At 41.6% G+C, this 25,218-nt stretch overlaps 1 non-coding gene across 1 annotated transcript; it reads left to right on the top strand.

The window, feature by feature from the left end:
- The first annotated feature begins 23,653 nt into the window (after positions 1 to 23,653).
- Positions 23,654 to 23,772, top strand: LOC119262750. Its single transcript, XR_005129877.1, has one exon. It is a non-coding gene; the product is annotated as a 5S ribosomal RNA (ribosomal RNA).
- Positions 23,773 to 25,218: the final 1,446 nt, after the last annotated feature.

The following is a 25,218-nucleotide window of genomic DNA, read 5'->3' as shown; positions in this document are numbered from 1 at the left end:
GCAAGGGGGCTGGGGGGGCAACCTTCTAGCTCCAAGTTAAAGCTATGCAGAACTCCACACCCACCATTACAGTCTCCTCTCATAGTACCACCATAAGTTAAAGGCATAGGCCTAACTCGTAAAAGGCCATTAGCATCTATTATTAATATTATCATTATTATGAGCCCTCAAGTCATTACCACCTCCTGGCGACCATATGGCTGGTGTTTATCCAGAATATCCTGTCTTCTGTTAGGGTCTTCAGGCTTTTGAATTGCTGGTTCATGATTCCTTTGATTGCCTCCATCCATCTTGTTGCTTGTCATCCTTTTCCTCTTTCACCTTCAGTTCTTCCGAGCATAATGGTCTTTTCAGATGAACTGCTTTTTCTCTGAATATGTCCAAAATAAGAGAGCTTCAGTTTGGTTAGCTGGGCTTTGAGTGAGATGCAAAGCTGGACGAAGTACACAAATCATGTACTGGAGTTAAAGTAGAGACACCCAAGTTCCTCCCTTTAGACCTCCACTTGAGTAAAAGTACTAAAGTATTTACCCTCAAATGTACTTAAGTATAAAGTAAAAGTACTAAAAGAGTAATTCTGGCTCTGATGTCCTGTTATCATTTTTATAACCAGACTGGCTTCATGAACTCATTTCAGGTGAAAGTCCTCCAGCGTCTCTCTTGGTAAACCAGTCTTTTAATAGAAGGTCATTAATTAGTGACGCTGACGTCTATTAAAATGATCAGAAGCACAAAACACTGAAGGTAAACAGTTTCCATCAGGGAGAACCGAGTGGCTCTGAAATCACTTTTTACACACAAGCAAAGTTTCAGTTTCAGATTTATTTACAACTTAGTTCCAAGTTTAAGTTGAATAAAAACTGGCTTTAAACTCAGGATCACAGATGAGCTCCTTTACTATGTTGATCTGTAGGCGTCTGTTCATAAACATAAACCAGCCCAAACTCATTTACTATAAAATGAACTGGTGTTTGTAGAAATTCAGAAAAAAGCCGCGTCAGTCTCGACTGCATATGTGGACATATTTCTATATTGTGCTCTATTTACACAAAGTTAGGTTAGTTCATCATTTATGTTGAACAGACTCTCCCAAAGTTTTACGCTGCTGCGCTGACGTTGAACCGCGTGCTGCACTGGGTCGGTATGACCAACAGGTCAAAACCAGGTCTAAACAAAGTGACCGCTGGGCCCTGATTGGTGCTCTGGCTTTGCGCTTCTTTCGTCTTGACATGTTACATTTTTATACACGCAGAAACCAAAAGGAACGACAGATTTCTCAAAATGTAGGAGGAAAAAGTCGGATATTAGACTCTGAAATGTAGTGGAGTGAAAGGAAAAAGACGCCCAGAAATGGAAAAACTTAAGTACAGATACACCAAAAAATACTTAAGTACAGATACATGAAAAAACTACTTAAGTACAGAAACTAATTACATTTACTCAGTTACTCAGTTACTGTCCACCACTGGTGAAATGTAAGGCTTGATTTGTTGGAGAACCATGTAGAACGTCCAGCTCTGCTCGTCTCTTACTAAACTATTTTCAGGTCTTAAATCTCTTAGTTCTGTATGGGGAGATACTAAATGCATCCCCTGGGCCTGCATACCCAGGGTACACTGCGCGTACAGTCAGTGTCGAGTTGAGTTGAAGTGCTGAAACAGTCGTCAGTGAAGCAGATTTTCAGCAAACTGCAGTTATTAAACCATCATACTGTGAATGAATTGCATGAGCGTATTTTAAAATGTTCTTATGATGAAGTTACAGTTTGTGGAATTTACATGGTGGCGTGGTGGGTAGCGCTGTCGCCTCACAGCAAGAAGGGCCTGGGCTCGATTCCCTGTCCTGGTAACCAGGGTCCTTTCTGTGTGGAGTCTGCATGTTCTCCCCAAGTCTGCGTGGGTTTCCTCCCACAGTCCAAAGGCAGGCAGTTAGGTCGATTGGACATGCTAAATTGCCCCTAGGTGTGAGTGAATGTGTATGTCTGTCTGTCCGCCCTGTGATGGACTAGGGACCTGTCCAGGGTGTATCCTGCCTTCTGCCCAATGACCGCTGGGATAGGCTCCAACAACCCCCACTACCCAGAAGGAGAAGTGGCTTAATTAATGAATTAATTTAATTAAGTGACCCTTATTAGTCCCACAACGGGGAAATTTCACCTCCGCATTTAACCCATCCGTGAAGTGAACCACCACATACACACTAGTGAGCACACACACACTAGGGGGCAGTGAGCACACTTGCCCGGAGCGGTGGGCAGCCCAATCCGCAGCGCCCGGGGAGCAGTTGGGGGTTAGGTGCCTTGCTCAAGGACACCTCAGTCATGTGCTGTCGGCTCTGGGGATCGAACCAGTTCCCTAACCTCCAGCCCATGACTGCCCTAGATGACTAGAAGGTGTGTGTGTGTGTGTGTGTGTGTGTGTGTGTGTGTGTGTGTGTGTGTGTGTGTGTGTGTGTGTGAACCCTGGCTACTTGCTGATTGTAATTCAATGCTAGCTAGGTAGCCAGTGAGCTACTATGAACAATCGTACATCCCGTTTATTTTATTTTTTTAAGCATGTGACCCTCAATTAAGAAATTTCACCTCCACAATCCAACCCATCCATGCAGTGAAACACCACATGACAACACTAGTGAGGACACACACTAGGGGGCAGTGAGCAGTGGGTAGACCTATACGCAGCGCCTGGGGAGCAGTTGGGGGTTAGGTGTCTTGCTCAAGGGCACCTCATGGGATCAAACTGGCAACCTTCCAGTCACAGGGCTGCTTTAATAGATTTAAAGAAATATCCCTTAGGCTAAAGCCAAATCTCCAACCTATCATAAACAGTGTCTCAATCATTTCTAATCAATTAAGGCAATAGCTTTTAGTGAGGCATTAAGAGGCATTAAATACTGAATGCCTGGTTACTTTCACCACTGCAATCAATTCTGACTCAGTAAGATTCTCTAGAATGGAACATTTAACATGAAAACCCAATAAATATCTTTGCTTACACTTCAATTATACAGACGTTTAATAACATTGGTGGAATTGCCCGTCATTTTTCAAGCATTTTCCAGCACTAGCACTTTAACCTCCCATATACTGAATGATATTTATGAGGAAAGGAGTCCTTTCAGTTCCGCTTTAGGCTGTTTTTGTTCATTGTATTTTCAATGACAGTGTCTGGAATGCTTTGCTGTTGCTCACACACTCTCAGTTCGGAGCTTTATTGACTTATTTTAGACCCAAAATATCCCAAAAAGATATCAACAAGCTTCTGTTTCGATGCTGACAGATTCCTTAGCTGCTTTTTTTTTTTTTACAGGGATACTTTTTACTTTTTCACATTTTCCTCAAGTATTGGTTTAGGCCGCTCTACCCACCTGTGTGAATCTTTATTACAAGTGGTTATAACACGGACACCACCTAGTATCACTATGTGCAGAGCAATATGACAGCACAATCACTGCCAGAGCCAGAATAAGTCACCAAGGGCAAACAACAGCACCATCCCATGCGAAGCTGTCGACATGTCAGTGTTGGGTGGATTGCTGAAATAATAGAGACATTGAGTTGCTCCGACACCACCGAAGGCAAACATTCCATTTATTGTGCTGAGCCTTTTCTCTTTTTTATCATGGAACCCAGGAAGAGAACAAGCTCCCCGGAACAAGCCTGGGAGGTAGAAGACCACACACCATGCGATGTTTAGTTTACACCACGCTAAAACAGACCGCTGTTGCGGCCAGATAGTGATCTGGTATCACTGTTTAACTGTGACCCAAAACTGTGTTTTAACTCGCTGCAATGAACCTCTGGGAGCGTGTTACACAGTATAATATTTGTTGCCGTACGACCACCCAGTGGAACGCTTTGGGTGGCCCCAGGGTCACACGGACATGACTGGCTTATGAGTGTGCATGCATGATGATGATGTCAGTCGCCAGAGGTGGGTAAGCATATTCAAGTAAAAGCGCTGTTAAATCGGCTAAATGATGAGTCGAGTAAAAAAATTAAAAATAAAAAATAAAATAAAATTGTTTTTTTTTAATCCTGTTATTTCAAGTCCCTGCTAAAATGAGGGCCACGTCATGCGATTTAAACGTCAAAATGTGTGTTTTCCAATAGTATTTGACCAAAGTGTAGTGACATTTGAAAACGTTGAAAATTTTGATGACATCACTGCGCACCAGTGGGCTGGAGCAACTAATGTTAGCCACTGATATCATGTTTCACCCTTGCCTTCCACCACTCTCACCACTCTCACCATGAAAACACTTAAAGACGCTTCCTGATATCTTCCTTCACTCAGGAATGCTTCATGGTACAGAAAAAACGTGTCACGATTTCGGATTCAAGCACTGAGTAACTTAAAGAACTGCAGCGGAACTTTTTGATGAACTCTTGGTCTAAGAGAAATTGATGAAGCTCACTTAAGGGACAATATTTTCAGACACCACTACACAATGGCAGAACCCCAAAATAGTGCGTTACATAGTGGACAGAGTGAACTTCCAGACATAGCTAAAGACTTTCAGCATGCAGGTGGATGAATTTTAGAGCAGGTCCCTCACGACCACAGGGTCAGCAGTTAGATCCCATCATCAAAGTCTGAAAATCGGTGTGTGACATCAAGAAATGTCAATAATGAAACGCATTTTCTACAGTTACGTGAACGTTTTCATGTTTTAATGAAAAAGATTTTTGATTTCAAGTGTGTACAGCTGTTCTAAGCTGTGTTTGCTGGTCATGTCTCTTTTGAGTTTCGCTCAAAATTTGATAAAATTGTTTTCGAGGCATTAATATTGTACAGGTGGTGTCAACACAGGATATTTAATTAATCTAAGTATAATTAGTATAAAGCCCAAGTCAATTGAAAGTCTAAAATATGTTTTTCAGCTCTCTCTTCATCAAGGTACAAACAATGTAAATGTGCCCTCAAAGGTACAACAGTGGTTTTAAAGTGTGTACTTTAACGTATTTTTCCAGGTGAAAAGAACATATTTGTATATTTTTTTATAACCTAATGCTTTAAAACAGAACAATAAAATAAAAAGCCTGTAGACGAGACGGGTGTGTGGACTCAATACAACTTAGAAAATGTTGTTTCAATGAATTATGGTACAATTATGTTCCCTCACTGAAGGTGCTGAGATGCAACCTTGAAGGTACCACCCAGCAACAGTTTCATACCTTTATTCCTGAGAGTGCTACACGCTTAAAAAGTTCTTTAGTAAAGAAAATGGTTGCATTCGGAACTGTGAGTAATGTATATAACCATTTTTTGTTTAGATGGTTCTTTGCATGATGAAATTTTTCTTTGGATTGATGGAGAACGTAATGGAGAACTTCTATATAGAACTTTTTTTGAAAGCTTGACATCAAAACAATAGTAAAACTGTTTTTAATGATATGTTGAACCATATACAACACATTGTCCATCAGTCTGAACGACCATTTCTCCATGAAACGAACCTTTAAGGCATGAAATTGTTTTAGAGAGAACTTTTTTTTAAAGTAATAAATATTTAATATTTACAAGCACAAACACACCTTTTGCTAAATTTGCCAAAAACTGTTTGTTTTTGTTTACACTGTCAGAAAAAAAGCACTGAGCTGGTACAATTTTTCATTCATCAAGAAACAAACAATGTAAACAAACCCTTTAAGGTACCTTTAATGGTTTTAAGGTCCAGCTGTGTACCTTAAATACATTTTGCCCAGAGAAATATACATCTTTGTATCTTTTCATAACCTAATGTTTTAAAACAGAACAATAAAACATAAAGTCAGACAGGGTGTGTGGAGTCAATGCAACATTTAAAAATATTTCAATGATATACACTCACCATCCACTTTATTAGGTACCCCTTGCTAGTAAAAGGCTGGACCCCCTTTTGCCTTCAGAACTGCCTTAATTCTTCATGGCAGACTTTCAACAAGGTGTTGGAAACGTTCCTCAGAGATTCTGGTTGGTTATTTGAGTTCCTGTTGTCTTTCTATCATCTGGAACCAGTCTGCCCATTCTCCTCTGACCTCTCACACCAACAAGGCATTTTCGTCCACACAACTGACCGCTCACTGGATATTTCCTCTTTTTCGGACCGTTCTCTGTAAACCCTAGAGATGGTTGTGTGTGAAAATCCCAGTAGATCAGCAGTTTCTGAAATACTCAGACCAGCCCGTCTGGCACCAACAACCACGGCACGTTCAAAGTCCCTTAAATCCCCTTTCTTCCCCGTTCTGATGCTCGGTCTGCACTTCAGCAAGTCGTCTTGACCACCTCTACAGGCCTAAATGCAGTGAGTTGCAGCCGTGTGATTGGCTGATCAGCTATTTGTGTTAACAGGCAATTGAACACAAAACCCTATATCGATGGCTACCTAAAGCTGCTGTGAAGTCATAATTGAGAGTCAGACCTACGTACCTACCTGGGTCATCTTGCCAAAACCAATACAGACATTTTTGGCCGGTGAGTGTATTGCACAATGATACCCTAGAGCCCATGTGTCAAACACAAGGCCCACGAAAATTATTTTATTTTTCTATTAATATTAGCCATTTTACTACAGTTCCCAGCATGCACTGCAATGAAACGTGCTCCAACTCTCCAACCTCAACAACAATCTATGGGACAGCGTTTTCCCAATTGTGTGCAGTTCCACGCCAGTCATGTCACCAAAATGCATTTCAGCTGCAGTTCAACCAGTATTAACACTTAACATCAGCTCAGAAATTCAGCCCAAGTCTTAATGAACTTGCAGGAAAGAAATAAGCCAGGTGTCTAGTTCAACCAGACAGGTTTAAAAGACATTTAAATTGGGAATATTTCAAGGTCTACTACAACTGTCTGCATTTTACTGTTGACATTTAAGACGGAATACATGTGTGTGAATGAGAGGGAGGCAGGTGGAAAGGTGAAGATGCAAGGAGTAGAGGTCGTAAAGGTGGATGACTTCAAATATCTTGGGTCAACCATCCAGAGCAATGGACAGTGTAGAAAAGAGGTGAAGAAGCGGGTGCAGGCAGGATGGAGTGGGTGGAGACGGGTGTCAGGGCTGATGTGTGACAGAAGGATAGCAGCAAGAGTGAAAGGGAAGGTTTACAAGACAGCAGTGCGTCCTGCTATGATGTCTGGTTTGGAGACTGTGGCTCTGTCTAAAAGACAGGAGGCTGAGCTGGAGGTGGCGGAGATGAAGATGCTGAGATTTCCGTTGGGAGTGACAAGGATGGACAAGATTAGAAATGAGCAGATCAGAGGGACAGTGAAGGTGGAGCAGTTTGGAGATAAAGCCAGAGAGGCCAGGTTGAGATGGTTTGGACATGTGTTGAGGAGGAATAGTGGATATATTGGTCAAAGAATGTTGGAGATGGAGCTGCCGGGTAGAAGGAGAAGAGGTAGACCTCAGAGAAGGTTTATGGATGTAGTGAAGGTGGACATGGAGATGGTTGGTGTAAAAGGCAGATGATCCGCTGTGGCGACCCCTAAAGGGAGCAGCCGAAAGAAGAAGAAGATTTTTGTACATTTTGAATAAACAAAGGCCAGTTCAGGTTACAGCACAACATTCATTAAAAATGAAATAAAAACAGAGCTGTTCTCTGGCCCAAAGGTGGTGGTCAGTGGTTGAGTTTGACACCCCTTTCCCAGAGGGTACCACCCCAGTGACAGTTTGGTACCTTTTTTTCTGGGAGTGAGGTGCCCACGACTTGCACAGTATGGATCTGTGACTGCATCACATTGTGCAGCTGGGGCTCTGTGCAGATGATGTGAAGCTGATGGAGCGTGAGACCATTACCTGATTGCTTGTAGTGGTGATACCCTCTAGTGGCCAAAAGAGACCGATCAGAAACAATCTGCCGAATGCTCCTGCCTGCAGACTCTGCCGCCCCATCTCCGATCAGATCAGACGTCTGAGAGACCTCAAAACACAATATGCATCATGAGTTGATTCCTTTTGAGGATTAATACATCACACACTTAGCAATGCTCAGCAGTTTCCCTCTGATTCAGTCACAGTTTCTAAGAGGGTTCTGTTCTGTAAGCCTGATAACTTCTGCATGGCAAAATTAGATTAGAAGATCAAGCTCTCAGATCAAGCTGTCAAAGTATGTGGTCTGTGTGAGACACTGAGATTTATTTGTGGATGGACCACACACAGAGGCGAGAGGGAGAGAGAGAGAGAGAGAGAGAGAGAGGGAGAGGGAGAGAGGATCATTATGTTTGTTTGAGAAAGTTCCCTTATGTGGCAATGGGGTGAGAGCACATTAGTGGGCTGAGGGGGTTAGTGAGGACAGCTGGGTGTGCGTGAGCGTGAGATGTGAAACTGATGGACTTGTAGATCTCACAGTGCCTTCAAACTGCAAACCCCTGGTAAAAGTATCTACTTTCATTTAATTGGTGTTCTGTATTACAAAATGCATAACAGGGGCTACATTTTACATCTCCTACATTTTTCTTGTATTTTTCTTTTTTCCCTGAGGTCCCCTTAAGACATGTGTATGGATTTATGTACAAAAAAACAATCATAATTTACTGTTACATGATCATTTTCCAACATCTCTTTATCCCTTAGAATTAAACAGGTCATACATGATATATATGATATACGGTCTCTCGTCATTCTGGGCTGAGTGCTGTGAGCTGCATATCGCTGCTTCAATATGGTAACTTTATAGGAGAAGGAAAAAACATACTATACCTTTAATGTAAGTCCATGGAAGCAGAGTTTTTCCAGGCTGTTTCTTTTGGTCCAATCATCATTGAATTTGCACACAATGTAAAGAGCAACATGCATTTTCAAATAATGAAACATTTCTGAGGTTTTGTTCTGACAGCAGGGATATGTAAATGGTTTGGTGTTGTGACATCACAAAAGTAGTGAATTCAGAATGGCTCTTTCTTGGACCTTAGTTTGCACATATAGACGATATGGATCGAGAAGTCATAAGGACATTGGGTGACGTGAGGCATCCTGGATGTTAATTTTATATTAACTTCATTCCCAGTGTTATACCGCTTTCTCAGTTATTAGGGAACATCTACAGGTCTACTCACCATTCTGAACACATCAAAAAATGGACATCTTCCAGCAAATGATCTGAAATGACGTTACAGTGGAGTGACAAATTAAAGGAAAAATCAGCATAAAGTGTCTTAGTAAAGTGTTGGACCATCAACAGCCACTCGAATAGCTTCATTCTGCCTTGGCATGGATTCTACAAGTCACTGGAACTGTACCGGAGCGACGGAACACTATTCTTTCCGAAGATGTACCTTCAGCTGGTGTTTTGATGATGCTGATGGAGAGTGCTGTCCAACACATCAGTCCCAAATCTCCCATAGGTGTTCATCTGGGTTGAGATCTGTTGACTGTGAAGGCCATAGCATATGATTTACATAATTTCATAGTCATCTAATCACTGAGTGACCCCTGGGTGGCACTGACATTCTGTAAGAGACCACTTCCATTAAGATAGACCAGTTAGGATGAAGGTGACCAGGCCACCAGTTGAATTAAGAATTCATGTTTTCAACATATACTTTTCAAATTAATTATGATAAAAGACATTTTTTGTCTGATCCATTTGACATTGGACTGAGTGTAATGTGGCCCCTTACCTTACATGAGTTTGACACCACTGCTCTAAGGGGACAAGTGGACCCAAACCATGCCAGCAAAATGCCCTCCACAACATAACAGAGCCACTGGACCTCCTCACTATAAGGGTAAGCATGCAGGCCTGTAGCATTCTCTTATATACGCCACACATGCACTCACCCACTTGTGAAGAGCAAAGTGAAAGACGTCTCATCTGACCGGATCACTTGTTTCCACATCTCAGTAGATCAACGCTGATGGTTTTTAGACCACTACACTCTCAAATATGCATATCTAAATGTATATATCTTTGTAATTAGGGGTTTATGCACTGCAACACTATGATAACATCCTTCTCTATGTAGTTGTGGACGGACTGTTCTTGCTGATTTTTGAAAAGAAATTTTATTTCTCCATTGAAGGTGGTATTAATCATAATTAATCACTCAAAAAAATGTTAAGGAAGATCTTAAAAGTGGTTAGTAATGCATTTTGGAATAACATCCCTTGTAACAAGACGCTCTGAACATCTTGAGACACCGTCTCAAAGTTCTGTACTTCAGTGACCAGTACAAGTGGCCTTTCCGTGTCTGGGATGTGGACAGTGGGTTCTGCTGAGCTGGGGCTTTTCAGGCAGCCTTTGTTGCTCTGCTCAGTCATGCAGCTCTTATGGTTCACGGTGGCTTGGAGGGGGAACTGCCTGTCTCGAGCACACATGCTACACCACCCATCCCTAAACCAACTAGGCCAGAGGAGAGGAGAGCCTGGCTGATTGCTGGAATGAATAGACAATTCCAGCAGACCGCACAAGAGCCTCCACAACTTACTCCACAAGGACAAAACACTAGAGTAGCGCACTGGTGTTTTTGTTCACTTGTCAAATCAGCTGGTCCAAGTCTGGGCCAAAAAGAGGCCCACCAAGACTCTTGATAACGGAGGCCGAGTTATGGTGGATGCTTGATGTGCTCGAGTCAACAAACAAAAGCTCCCTCTATGGGGTCTCTGTATAATGAGCGGCGGTTCAGTAGTAAATATGCTGTTTTTTTCCCCTTCTCTCCTCCTCTAAATCTTTCCATCTCACTGCAGGACAAAAGGGAAGAGCCCTTTTAATTCAGGTCACCCCTGAATTCAGTGATGTAGCTCACTGAGCTAAATCATTCGTGTCACCGTGGCCGTCCCCGTCTTGCCGCCCAGCAGAAGCCCAGGCAAACAGCTGTTAATGACACTGAAGTCGTTTTATACGGCATCCAAATTCAGAGATTTCTGTAATTTCCTGTTCCCAACAACTTGGAGCTCCATGACAAAGCTTACTTTGATGTGCTCTGTGAGTTCTTTTCAAGTGTGTGCTTGTGGTTGTATAATTGACTGAGAGAGAGAGAGAGAGAGAGAGAGAGAACAAGTGAAAGAGGGGAGCTGGATGAAGTTCAAAGCTGCTTGGAAGACGTTCAAGTATTGTACAACTTAATTAAAAAGCATGGTAGCACCCCATTTGTCCTCATCCTAGCTAAGGCTGTTTACAGTAACAAGTTTGCTAAAAGCTCCACTGAATTTGGCTACTCAGATTTGCCATCAACAGATTCCATTTGCAGCGAGACGAAGCTGTTTAAAGTTGTCAGATGCTTTCAGAATCTCCAGAAAGCTCATGTAAATAGTAGCCGTGTAACACGTTTCATGGTTTGATGCCATTTTCGACTCTGAGATCAAGATTTGATTTGATTTTTTTTGACATTGTTTGTGTTACTAACGTCTCGATTCTACAGAGCTCTGAATCTACACTACCGTGCTAACGCACAAAAGGCCTTCACTTATTCCATTTCCAGTCCTTTCCAGACCATTAGGTACAAATTTCTCACTTTTCAGCATCAGGACAAAAGCAGAAAACACATTTAGCACAGAAAATCACTCAGAAGCCACAATTTATTTATATATATATATATATATATATATGTGCCCTGCAATGGACTGGCGACCTGTCCAGGGTGTATCCTTCCTTCCGCCCGTTGACCGCTGGGATAGGCTCCAGCACCCCCTCGCAACCCTGATGGAGAAGAGGCTTAGAAAATAGATGGATGGATATATATATATATATATATATATATATATATATATTAGTATTTAATGTGTCCATTCTTCCATTCTCAGTGTTACAAAGACTGCAGGGATATTTTTGCACACCTCCAAAGTTCAGTCTTAGAAGCTGGTTGAATTTTATGTTTGTGTTCCAGCTCATTCCCCCCCTTTATGGTCTATTTAACTTTCTCTATCTACACATCCTTTTAGACTTGAGTGGTCTTCTCACAGTGGAAGCATGGACAGAAACACCTGTGGATTTTTTTCAGATCTGAAATGAGAGTGGAGCTTCTTCTCTCTTGTGAAGAAAATCTCGTGATTTTCTTCTCTCTGTCAAAGATGAACGTTTTAAGTACTGTTAATGTGATGGGGACAGTTTTTGTGGTCTACCAGGTGTTACTCAGCTAAGCCACTTATCCTCCTGGGTTGCGGGTGGAGCTGGAACCTATCCCAGCAGTCATTCGGTGGAAGGCAGGATAGTTTCTGGACAGGTCAGCAGTCCATCACAGGGCATTTTTCATTATATATCTTAGTAATTCAGTACTGCTTTTCAATAAGGCTACCCTGATAAATGCTTTATGAACAGTTAAAACTAACACTTTTAGTGGTTACTAATTACGCCACAAACACATTAAGCATCATTACTAAGCAGTTATAACAGATAAATTAAAAGGGAAAATAATACACCCACATTAACCTACACTGTTCAACCTCAGCCTGCTGGTTCATTTTCTTTGTCTTCTCCATTAGACAGCATTACACCTGTCAGATGTTCATGTACACCAGAGAACAGCTCACTGTCGCCCTTATTATTTGTTTGTTATAACTGATCATGAGTCATTTATAAGGTTAATAAAAATGACTAAACCAGGATTAAACCATTCGTAAACTCTTTATTTGGGTAGTTTTATTGTAAAGTGGTACCAGTCTTTTTTTGCCAGTTTTGGAAACTCCTGTTTTTTTCCTCTTATTTTTCTTTGACATTTCCCTTCCTTATTCTCATGATTGGCCCCTCCCAGTCCTGTCCATGTGTTCATGTTTTGGTTTAGCCCATGTGCGTTTGTTTTGGTTTAGCCCCCTCGTTTCATGACTCCGCCCCTGATTGTCTCCACCTGTTTTCCACCTGTCCCTCGTTTTCCCTGTGTATTTAAGCCCTGTGTTTGCTTTGTTTGAATCTCTGTCTGTGTTGCTGGCTGTACTGGTGTTTGTTTGATTCTGGTTTGTCATGTCTGTTCCCCGATCTATCCGTGTTGGCTCATTGACCCTGGACCGTTTTGACCGTGACCCTGGATTTGCCCACGATAAAAGTCGCTTATCTCAGCACGTGCGTCCGCCTCCTCCCCGTCACAGAAAGTCCAGTGGATTACTTTATATCTAATCTCTTCAGAAATACTTCCTTTAATAATTTTAGACATTTTAGTACATGAGCAGCTGAGGTGTTCGTCTCTTTGAAGCTGATCATAATGTGAGTGAGAGTTTTGGGAACAGTGCTTGTTGGGAGGAGCTGTAACTGGTTAGTGTTAAGATTGGAAGGATGGAGTTAAAGTGGTAGCAGGTGCACAAAAGTAAAGAGTGAAAAAATAAAATACAGATAGATTTTGACATTATAATTAGGTGTTGAGGCTTCTGTTGAATTTCCTGTTTTATATAATTTTTTTTTTTTTTTTTGATGCTGAAAAATGTAAAACTTGTACTCAATGACTGTTTTGACTGCACTAAAAAGTAGTACTTTGACTTTACATGATTCAGGTATACATCGTGGCTCTACTTGAATAAAATACATCACAGTAAAACAGCTCTTACCTAAAGTAAGTAAAATGAATGGTTGCAGTTGTGCTAATGTAATATGTTTCATTCACGTGGAACCAATGTACACATTAGAATCAAGTAAATCATTTAGAGCAAGCTGGAAATCAAACAGCCTAAAAGGAGGTCTTTTACTTCATGTGTATGTTAGCAGCTCCCTTGCAAAATAGTGATCTTATAAAAAAAAGCATAATACAAAAATACACTGGGACACCCAGATGCCTACTTTTGATCACTGGGGTTCGATGACAGACAACAAATGAGACTCTTGGAAGAGAAATTCTAGTTTAAATTTCTATTTCACTGTTATGTCCTTTTTTCATCTTTCTTTGCTTTGTTATAATGAAAAGAGTTGTTTGACAGATGAGCATAAATACAAATCTCCACAAAACAGGACAAGCTGCAAAATGAATGTGATTCCAGAATCAAGACAGAGAACCATCATTCCAAGAGTTCATGACCATGTGGGAAAAGCAACTGCACAGTTTTCGCTGGCTACTCTCTCGCAACGTTGTTTGTTTCTGAGAGAGCGGTTGGCCGAGGCTCTTGCGACGGGGTCAGGAACGAGATCATGATTCTGTCAGGACCGTCATCTTGCTCGTTGGTTGTGAATCTCTGATTGGCACTGATGTGTAGCAGACCACACAGGCAGAGGAAATGACTCCGAAAGTATGGAATCTGTTGAAGAGTACAACTCCTGCATGGACGACGGTCATAAGTTGAGGGAAATTTTATTACCGAAATATTTTTCGCTGGTGTTTATGATTCCTTGGTTTGATGATACTCATTAGTCAGTTTAATGGTGCCACGCTCACATTTGCCCACAGATGTTTTCTGTTATGGTGAAAGAGCCTTGGCGTGATGCGATGCGATCTTATGAATGAGGTAATAAAAACTTCATTAAGGCCAGTTTCGATTGCCCGTCTTAAACAGCACTAATCAGCTGGTCTGTCAGTTAATCGGCTGGAGGCGCAGGCAGTGTCCTCATGCTGCACTGAGACGGTAGCTTGGCTTAAAGGTCCACCAGGCAGGCGCTGTCTCAGGAGATAGAAGGATGAAAAGAAAACAAGAAATATCATCCTCATTTTCCATTTCTACAATCAATGGTTATGAAGCTGAAACTGTCATTTTTGGCATGGTTCTAATTGGTTTTGGCCCTCCGTGCTCGGGTGACTCATGGGAGAAAGTCTGTGGAACACAGATGGAGCGTTTCCTAAGCTCTGGGAGAAGAGGACAAATCTCCCATTCAGTGTCGGCAGTGAGGGGGAACCTCAGCGGCGCATGCCTCAGCCGCTGCTACCCGGGATTGCACACTGCTCATGAAAAACGGCCTACATGTGATCCTGTGCAAAACCCACTATGAGGCCTGCAACTGCACTGCAGCTTGTAGCCCAGACCCAGGCCTTGTGTTTAGGATAAGGTTTCAACTGAGAACCAGGTCTCACTGATACAGCAGGCGGTTGCGTCAGTTTGATTTCTAAGGCTCTTTATGAACACATAGATTACTACCATCGACTCGGTCAATGGCAGTACCCCTCTCGTCACTGGGATGGTACCCTCAAGGGAACATAACTGAACCATAATACACTAAAATTATATTTTCTAACTTGTACTGACTCCACACACCCCGTCTCGTCGCTGGGCTTTTACTTTTATTGTTCTATTTTAAAACATTAGGTTATAAAAAAAAATACAAATATGTTCTTTTCCACTAGGAAAAACTTATTTAAGGTTTATAATCGGACCTTAAAACCACTTTTGCACCTTTAAGGATACATTTACATTGTTTGTACCTTGATGAATGAAAACGTACCTGCACAGAACCTTCATTTCTAACAGTAATTCTTTCAGTAAAATACTTTTTCAACATTTTAAAATGCTTTTTTGTCCTCAGCCCCTTTAGCTGGGCTGGACATTTCAATCGTGTTTCAAATTAAAATAATAATAATGCAACAATTCCTCAATCGCTCAATGAAGAAGTTGAACTAAAAGCTGCCGAATAAGAAACTTTAGCTTTGTGGAAATTAAGACGTGAACAACATTCCACACTGTCTCTGCCAGGCCTATGGGGCTTGTGTTAGAAAGCGATATTGATTATAATGTTCGGTTTTGTTTTCACCATTTCGCACAGTAGAATATATTTCAGGTTTACTTAAATTGCGAAAAATGCTTCTTATTAAAAATGAAGGCCCATTTTCTCAATGGTGCCAATAGCACCTCCTAATGGATATTTCAAGGAACTTAACTCTGAGGTGAGCAAATGTATATCGAACAACAAGAAACCCAGAGTTCAGCTCAAAAACATACCAACTATATCTACAGTATATATGCCATATACTGCATATCATCTGGTATTTCAAATTAGACCTTTGAAGATTTGGAACAAAGCAGTTTACCCTGTATAATGGCACAGTCTGTAAGCCAACATCATTCACCCATGAACCTCCAGGGCGTGTCCTTTTCAGCTATTCCCAAGAAATCTTTATAAAAGTTTGGCCCTATAGTTGCCCACTCTTTCAGAATCTGGAAGGGGGTGTAAGCAATTATGGGAGGCCCTTTTCCTTATACTAGCAGAACGCCTCTCTGGCATAATAGTAACCTCAATACAGACGACAAGCCGTTTTTATATAAAGTCTGGTCTAACCAAGGTAAACATACCCTGAATGATATTTTTAATAAGGGTCTAAAATCGTTTCAGAATCTCAAAGAAGAACCCTACTGTAAAACCTAACTGGTACTGTCTAAATTTAAAGTTAGGCACAACCCTTACTGTCATTTATGTATCTCAACAGTAGTTGGCATATATATATATGCATATGTTTTAGATGTGTCCAATTGTGGATGTATTCTGGTCCTCTGTTCAAGACACTCGCTAATATTTTAGAAAAGAAAAAAAAAATCGGAAACACAAAGACCTCTGGACTTTACTTCTATTTGATGATTCTGCAGAATCGTTTTCTACTTATGAAAACGTTTTTTTTGTCTTACAGCAGCCAAAAAGAGAATTTTCAAATTATAATTCACACCTGCTTTACTCCTGCTCAGCTTATTTGCAGTGCTTACTTCCAGGACATCATACTCCTACGATGTACAACTGCTGGGAAAAATGAGTGAAAATAAAGAGATCCTGGACAAATACTGAGAAAAAAAAAAACTGTTGAAAATAATGACCTTCATAATATGGCCCTTTATTTAATTTCCTTTTTTAATGTATGTTTCCTCTTCCTTTGTGAATGTAACACTGAGCATCATTACTATCATTAATATTACTAGTATTGGTATCCAATATTAACTATTAACTCTATATTATCAGTATTGTGGATATACACAGTACTCTGCAAACATTTTAGGCACCTAAGCAAATTTTTAAACAATGTGCCTCAGCAGTGAGTTTATCACAATATACATTAGAATAAAGTCAAATTCATAATTCAAATAAACATCAAAACAATAAAAAGTAAAAGGAATTTCTTGGGTCCATATTTTTCCTGGACATCTTCACAGCCGCCACAGAGACCCGTTAATATCATCAATTACATCATGAGCTCAATTTACTGAGCACTGATTGGTCAAACCAGGAGCTGCTTTTTAACTACATATACTTTTTTTTATATATATATATATGGAGGGCGGCACGGTGGCGTGGTGGGTAGCGCTGTCGCCTCACAGCGAGGAGGGCCTGGGTTCCATTCCCCGGACGGGTGATCAGGGTCCTCTCTGTGTGGAGTTTGCATGTTCTCCCCGTGTCTGCGTGGGGTTCCTCCGGGTTCTCTGGTTTCCTCCCACAGTCCAAAGACATGCAGTCAGGCCAATTGGACATGCTAAACTGCCCCTAGGTGTGAGTCTGTCTGTCTGCCCTGTGATGGACTGGCGACCTGTCCAGGGTGTATGCTGCCTTCCGCCCGAAGACTGCTGGGATAGGCTCCAGCACCCCCCCCCCGCGACCCTGACGGAGAAGCGGCTTAGAAAATGGATGGATGGAGATATATATACACACACACACACACACACACACACACACACACACACACTCACTCTATATATATCACACACACTTTTCTCAGCAAATACACACAAACTACCCAAATAAATAGATTTTGAAAATGTGTCTTGGGTGCCTAAGACTTTCACACAGTACTGTACATGCTTTTTTTTAGTTTTGCACTGGAGCTATGAGGCTAATTTAGCTAGCAAGTAACCCATACCCCACCAGTGAGCATCATGGAAGCCTAAATCATCACACAACCATAATAGCCCCTTTGTAAAGGGCCACTAGTGGTCATGCCACAAATGTAAATTGACATGGAAATTGACCTTGCACTTTTCAGTTAATATAATCAAATAAAGTGCTTTTCCACAGTGACTCTTATCAGATTAACTAGGACACGGTTGGCTCCCCGTGAGCTGCTAGTGAGCAATGAGGAGTGAAAAGTGGGGGGTTGAGACCCCCTGCCTTGAAAACAGCTCACACCTCTCCACAAAGACAGCCAAGCTGAGACTGACTGGACAGCACAACCGGCAGAAATAACATTTTATAGCTACTGTGAAAAGGGTAAAAGGGCTTAACTGTTTCCATCATTTCTGACACTGACTTACTGTCATCAACAGAAATGGGAAAAACATCTGAAACTGCTGTTTCTAGCAATACCATGCCTTATTTCCGCAGCTGTGTGAGGTTATTTTTGTTGCTGTGCTTTAAAGGCAACTTTTTACCTTCTTGGTTGACGGCATTTTGAATGGCACTCTCTCCTGACCTCCCTCTCTCCCTCGCTCTTCCTCACAGACGGATCTGGATGAGGCCTGCCATGGCTGCTCAGCCATGGTACACTGCAATACAAAAATGGAACTTTCTGTTTTCTCTCTCAACGCTGGGAATTTATAGGGCAGCTGCTGCAGATGTTCCTATAAAGCGGCCCAAACATTCATGTCAGACGGTTTACACAGCCCGCTGGGTCGCACACAGCACTTGTTCCTGCACTGAACCACAAGGGTCAGCTCTTGACCCCCCCCCCCCCCCCCCCCCCCCAAAAAAAAGAGGTATCAAGATGGGTGGCAATGGTGAGGTCAGTCAGAATGAATGCATACTAAGACTAAAGACCACTCTGCACGGACCACCCATTTGTCTAAAAACAAGTTCCTCTTTCTCTTATTGTGCTATGAGAACATTTCCATCGGGCGGAATCTTACATTTTCAGAAGGAATTTCTCAAGAACAGGCTCATAGTCTGTCAGTGAAATGGTTTCTGTGGTGGAAAGAAAGAAAAAAGCAAGAAAGAAATAAAGAAAGAAAGAAAGACATTTTTCCTTGGAAGTGTCTTAACGTCTCTTGTTAACTGTCAAAGAAACCGCATCCACACTGGTCACGTACACTTTTGAAGAAGATGGTTCTTTGGTAAAGACAGTGGTTTTATGTAGAATCATGAACACTCAGAGCCATTTGCCTGCTTAAAGGATTCTTTGCATGGTGAAATGGTTCTGGAACTGATGGAGAACGTGTTGTGTAGAGTTCTATATAGAAGCTTTTGAAAATGGTGAAAATCTGAGTGGTGGTTGGTTAGTGTGGTGGGTAGCACCTGTGCTTTCTACACTGTAGACTGGGGTTCAATGCCCACCTGGGCAAACACCCTACACTAAACCAATAAGAGTCCTTGGGCAAGACTCCTAACACCACCTTCGCCAGCCTGTGTAAAATGATCCAATTGTAAGTTGCTCTGGATAAAAGCGTCAGCCAAATAGCAGAAACCTTATGGGTGGAATATAGAACCATACACAGCACGTTCTCCAACGAGCTGAAGAAACCATACAAAGAAGCATTTAAAGCAGACAAGCACTTCTTTGAGTGTTCAGAATTCAATACAGAACCACTGTTTTTACCAAAGAACCCTTGAAGAATCACCTTTTTAGAAGCAAATACCAACTGAATACCTTACTACAGTAAATAATACAAACACACCTCTGAGAACAGATGTGGACTGTGTTGTGTGTTTGGATGGTGGTGAAGTTTACTACACAAATACTTTTTTAGATTTAGAGTTTGGAAATTCAGAACATATTCAGGGAAAACACTGCCATGCTGCTAAAGAAACGAAAGCTTGACTGTTGCAACGAGTGCAGCAGTGACTGGAGGGAAAATAAGACTTGAGATTGGAATGTCAAATAAAGAGATATTTAGATGATTCTGTCTTACATTATCCTATGTTTATCTATCTAATGTGGAAGAAGAAAGAGGTGAAAGGGAAGGAAGGAGAGGCTAATGATGGAGGAGAAGGAAATGAAAGGATGAGGGATCCAAATTAGTGCTGAGATGTTGAGACAGACAGACAGACAGACAGACAGACAGACAGACAGACAGACAGACAGACAGACAGACAGACAGACAGACAGACAGACAGAGTGAGACAGACAGAGAGACACAGACAGAGAGGCAGACAGAGAGACCTATTCTGAAGTGCTAGAAGAGAGTTCTAAATGAGTGCACTTGTGTTTTGTGATGGATACTGATGGTTACCTTAACGTGGAACATGCACTCCTCAGCCGTGGGCATTCTGTGCTCAGTGACCGTAGAGATCGAATACAGCATGGCCATCAGATGAGACAGAAAGCCTCTTGGCCTCTGGAATAGAGTGAGAGATGAAAAAGATGTGAGCGATGCTTGGAGTCACTTTATGCTCTTATGGATCAGCACTCTCATAGTAGTGATCTGCAATCAGGGTTCAATCAGGCTTTTACATCTTATTGAAAATAAGGTACAGACGCAGGCGACCGATCCTACATCAGCACTCTGAGATACTCTACACACACGACACACACTCTACAGCAAAAAACCATTTCTTACGGGAAAGATCGGAGGCCTCGCTCCTCTCAGGACTCCAAGCAGCACCAACTCGTAGATGATGTCTATAAAGTTGAACTGCTGGATCTGAAAGTAAAAGACAACATTAGTGTCACAGCACATTTCACTGTGACATCGGCTGCACAAACCACAAAAAGTGTTAGTGATCTGACTAAAGCACAGCTAGTCAAACTCACCCTAATCTCAGCCAACGGGCAACGACTGGTCATACGCCTGGAAGAGAGCGGATTCAGCAGAAAGAAGAGAGGTACTCAAAACGTCAGCATTAAACCGTTTAGATTTTACTGATTTGTTCAGTAAATGTGTGTTTATGAGTTGAACATGGCCACTCCACCAAGAATCAGTCCAGGGCGAGAGAAGTAGTGACGATTCTGTGAGTTGCTTAGAATGATCTATAGAGTGAAACAGAGAAAGGAGAGAAAGGAGGAAGGAAAGGACAGGACACCCTGTCGCAGGGCAGCAAGTCGAGGAGGAAATTTGTGGCTCCTCTCATTCATGAAATAGTTACTATGGAAATCAATACATAAGACAAGTCAACATTTACCAAATAACTTTCAGTGAAAATGAATGAAAACACCTCCGTTTAAGGGGCAAAAGCTGTCACAATACTTACTATAAAGCAGGCACCTGGTGGGTGAGGTGGGAGACCACACACAGGAGACCACGCAGAATAAGTGGGTGGGTTTCAGGGTGGAGAAGCAGGATGGGGTTGAGGAGCAGAAGTGGATCTATCCCACGATGGAGAATTGGGAGGAGTCCAGGGTAAGGTCCAGGATGAAGAAGTGGATAAATCCCATTGAGGTGTTGAAGTGGTCAGAGCTGGTGGCGAAGCCAGGTGGAGTTAGGGACGTGATCTCTACACAGGTTGAAGGGCTGTGTATGACCTCACCATTCTCCTCAATGACCACCTACAATAGAGGGCACAATACACAGTTTAGTGGTCAGTTAGCACTTATACAGATATAAATATATTACTAAACTGTTACTTCAGCTAAGATGGTTTAGTGACTAATTCACCTCAGCCCAGTGCTGAGCAGTCTGTAGTGCTTGTGTACAGCATTCGGCTCCTCCTCAAAGCAGAGGCTCTGCACTGGGTCTGACACAGAAACGTTGGAGGCGTTTGAATGGCAGAGTCTAACTGGGGGCTTTCAGAGTTACAATACCAACAGCAAAGAGAAATTTCCTTTGGCAGTCCCTGAAAACAGCTGTGAGGTCAGATAAGAGCTAATAAACCAATGCCTGAAGGACTAACATTAGAATAACCAGCTAGTCAGCTTAGCAGAACATAAAAAGAGGTTTTAGAAGCTAGTTAGCCCAGCACTTTCCATTACATACCATTCAGAAATGAGCAAATTAGCTAATAATATAAGAATATAACAGACTCTCAGTTGGTGTTGATGTAGTCCAGAGCACTAGAGAGGAGTCTGAATAAAGACTGAGACCAGATTAGGATTTTTACAGAAATGTCCAAATCAAAAGAAGGAAAAATGAAATTCATTTGTAGTTCATAGAGTTTTCATTGCTACATGTTATATTTTATTTATGTTTTGTAAAACACAAATAAAGCACTGGGCAATGCACAGCACTATTTATTTATTTATTTACGTTCTTCTTCTTCTTATTATTATTTTTCTGCCCAATTTTTGTCCATAACTAGTCCTCAGTTTTCAAAATAACGACACTGCTCCAACTTTGCGATGTCTGGTCAGGAATGGTGTGCTTATATACAGCTTTCTGGTTCAAATGTATGTTTTTTGCACAATCTTTGTTAAATTATGCATTTTTAGCCAATAAGAATGAACGAGGTAAAGAATTGTATGCCTACACGGTTTCGCATATACCACCTCAAGGCAGGACTTCTAGCACAAATCCAATATTATTCAGACCTGCACTTATCAGTTTGTAATTTCTTCTCATCTCTCATTTCTCCCATAGAGTCCCATTAAATTCCATAGTTTAGTTGACATTCATCTATGATTTAAAACAAACAAACAAACAAACAAACAAACAAACAAAAAACACACCCACATTCAGTTTCCAATGCCGAATGGGTCCAAATGATGATGCATCAGATCAGCCAGTAAGACGCATTCAGCTCTGCTGCGCTGCTGAGCTGAATGTTAGCTACTCAGTAAACATCTCCAAGAGAAAGTTTAAGGTATTTGTTAATTATGGATGTATTTACTGAGGTAAACCAATGCATTTATTGAGGTAAGCTGATGTGGGCTTCGTATTCCCCAAAGTTTGTACAACATTGTACATTCAAGAGATCTCAGTGTAACTGCAGCACCATTTAAGGTGGAACTGAATTCAAATGAGAAGCTGGTGAATAAGAAGCGAAAGTGTACTGTAGACTGGAGTTCAGTCTTTGCTCAGGCAAGGATCCTCAACTATATCAAATACGAGTCCTTGGGCAAGACTCCTAATGTTGCCTCTGCCTACCTGCGTAAAACTGATCAAATTGTAAGCCGCTCTGGATAAGAGTGTCTGCCATAAATGTAAGCGGGTCATTCTATAGAAACATCAAATTTAGATTTTTTAAATGAAACATTTTTTAAAATAAGTTATTTTAACAATTACACCTTCATCGATTTAGCAATATTGCTTTTTAAATCAATTACCTAATTTCAAGCACCACAGAACTGCGGTCATGTGTGAAGGGTGACCATATTCTGAAGAATAAAAACACGTTTTTCTGCCATTCTAACTACAATAATCTACTATATAGATGACTATGGAATATATACGCTCACCAGCCACTTTATTAGGTACCCCTTGCTAGTAAAAGCTTGGACCCCCTTTTGCCTTCAGAACTGCCTTAATTCTTCATGGCAGACTTTCAACAAGGTGTTGGAAACGTTCCTCAGAGATTCTGGTTGGTGATTTGAGTTCCTGTTGTCTTTCTATCATCTGGAACCAGTCTGTCCATTCTCCTCTGACCTCTCACATCAACAAGGCATGTTCGTCCACACAACTGACCGCTCACTGGATATTTCCTCTTTCTCGGACCGTTCTCTGTAAACCCTAGAGATGGTTGTGTGTGAAAATCCCAGTAGATCAGCAGTTTCTGAAATACTCAGACCAGCCCGTCTGGCACCAACAACCACGCCACGCTCAAAGCCCCTTAAATCCCCTTTCTTCCCCGTTCTGATGCTCGGTCTGCACTTCAGCAAGTCGTCTTGACCACCTCTACAGGCCTAAATGCAGTGAGCTGCGGCCGTGTGATTGGCTGATCAGCTATTCGCGTTAACAAGCAGCCGAAGTGTAAATCTCTGCATCACTCTCACCAGATCAGCTGATCTGATTGCTATTTTTAAATCGGGCTCTTTTCAGCCTGTTTCTTGCTTACGGCCACACCACCCTGAGCACGCCCGATCTCGTCTGATCTCGGAAGCTAAGCAGGGTCGGGCCTGGTTAGTACTTGGATGGGAGACCGCCTGGGAATATCGGGTGCTGTAAGCTTTTCACGACTTTTTGATTTTGTCATTTTAACTTACTCGTTCATTCACGATCTTCTCGTTAGCGTCAAACTCGTCCAGTATGTACTTATGGGTAAATTAACACATAGCGCATGTGAAAAACGCATACAGTTCAAATAATACTGCCATCGACTGTACGGTTATGTTATATATATTTATAACATTACAGTCATCGCAAATCAGTTTCAGAATTTTTTGAATAAAGTCTTGTGGAAAAAAAAAAAAGATTGCCCGATTAACAAACACAGTTTTTTCTAAATGAATCGTGTTGAAAGTGCCGAGTGTCGTTGCACAGATGCGTAAACAGAGGCGCAAACGCAGTGGAGGGAAAGCGCTCTGCTGTCTGGCTGCTGTCTAGTTAAACCTGATGGGGTTCTGTTTGTGCCTCGGACCAGAAGACTTCATCTGACGGCTGTAAACAAGCGGGAACATATAAGTATGAGAAGCTGTGGTTTCTCCAAAGAACCGCCGAAGCCGGTACGTCCTAACGAGCTAACGTTAGCATGCTAACTAGCCGGCGAGCTTCCCAAATGCCTTTGCCTTGCTGTCCACTTGGCTAACGTTAGCTAGTTAACGCTGTAGCAGAGACGAGGGCTGTAAAACTAAAATAAAGTGCCTAGAGTTGCTTGGTTTGTCACTTGTTAACTAACGTTAAAGCGGAGATAAGCGCAGCATCATGTTTGAATGCCTAAGTCACAGTAAAGTAACTTGAATCGAGTTTATGTCCTCTGGCTGAGCTCGTTAGCAGAGCTGGACGAAGTACACAAACCAGGTACCTGAGTTAAAGTCGAGACCCCCAAGGTAAATATTCCTCCAGTAAAAGTAGAAGTTCCTCCCTTTAGACCTCCACTTGAGTAAAAGTACTAAAGTATTTACCTTCAAATGTACTTAAGTATAAAGTAAAAGTACTAAAAGAGTAATTCTGGCTCTGATCTGGTCCTGTTATCATTTTTATAACCAGACTGGCTTCATGAACTCATTTCAGGTGAAAGTCCTCCAGCGTCTCTCTTGGTAAACCAGTCTTTTAATAGAACGTCATTAATTAGTGACGCTGACGTCTATTAAAATGATCAGAAGCACAAAACACTGAAGGTAAACAGTTTCCATCAGGGAGAACCGAGTGGCTCTGAAATCACTTTTTACACACAAGCAAAGTTTCAGTTTCAGATTTATTTACAACTTAGTTCCAAGTTTAAGTTGAATAAAAACTGGCTTTAAACTCAGGATCACAGATGAGCTCCTTTACTATGTTGATCTGTAGGCGTCTGTTCATAAACATAAACCAGCCCAAACTCATTTACTATAAAATGAAATGGTGTTTGTAGAAATTCAGAAAAAAGCCGCGTCAGTCTCGACTGCATATGTGGACATATTTCTATATTGTGCTCTATTTACACAAAGTTAGGTTAGTTCATCATTTATGTTGAAC

This window comes from Pygocentrus nattereri, chromosome 28 (genome assembly GCF_015220715.1).
Source record: "Pygocentrus nattereri isolate fPygNat1 chromosome 28, fPygNat1.pri, whole genome shotgun sequence".
Taxonomy (NCBI): Eukaryota; Metazoa; Chordata; class Actinopteri; order Characiformes; family Serrasalmidae; genus Pygocentrus; species Pygocentrus nattereri.
The sequence above is the reverse complement of the archived record's forward strand: the minus strand, read 5'-3'. Positions and strand labels throughout refer to the sequence as shown.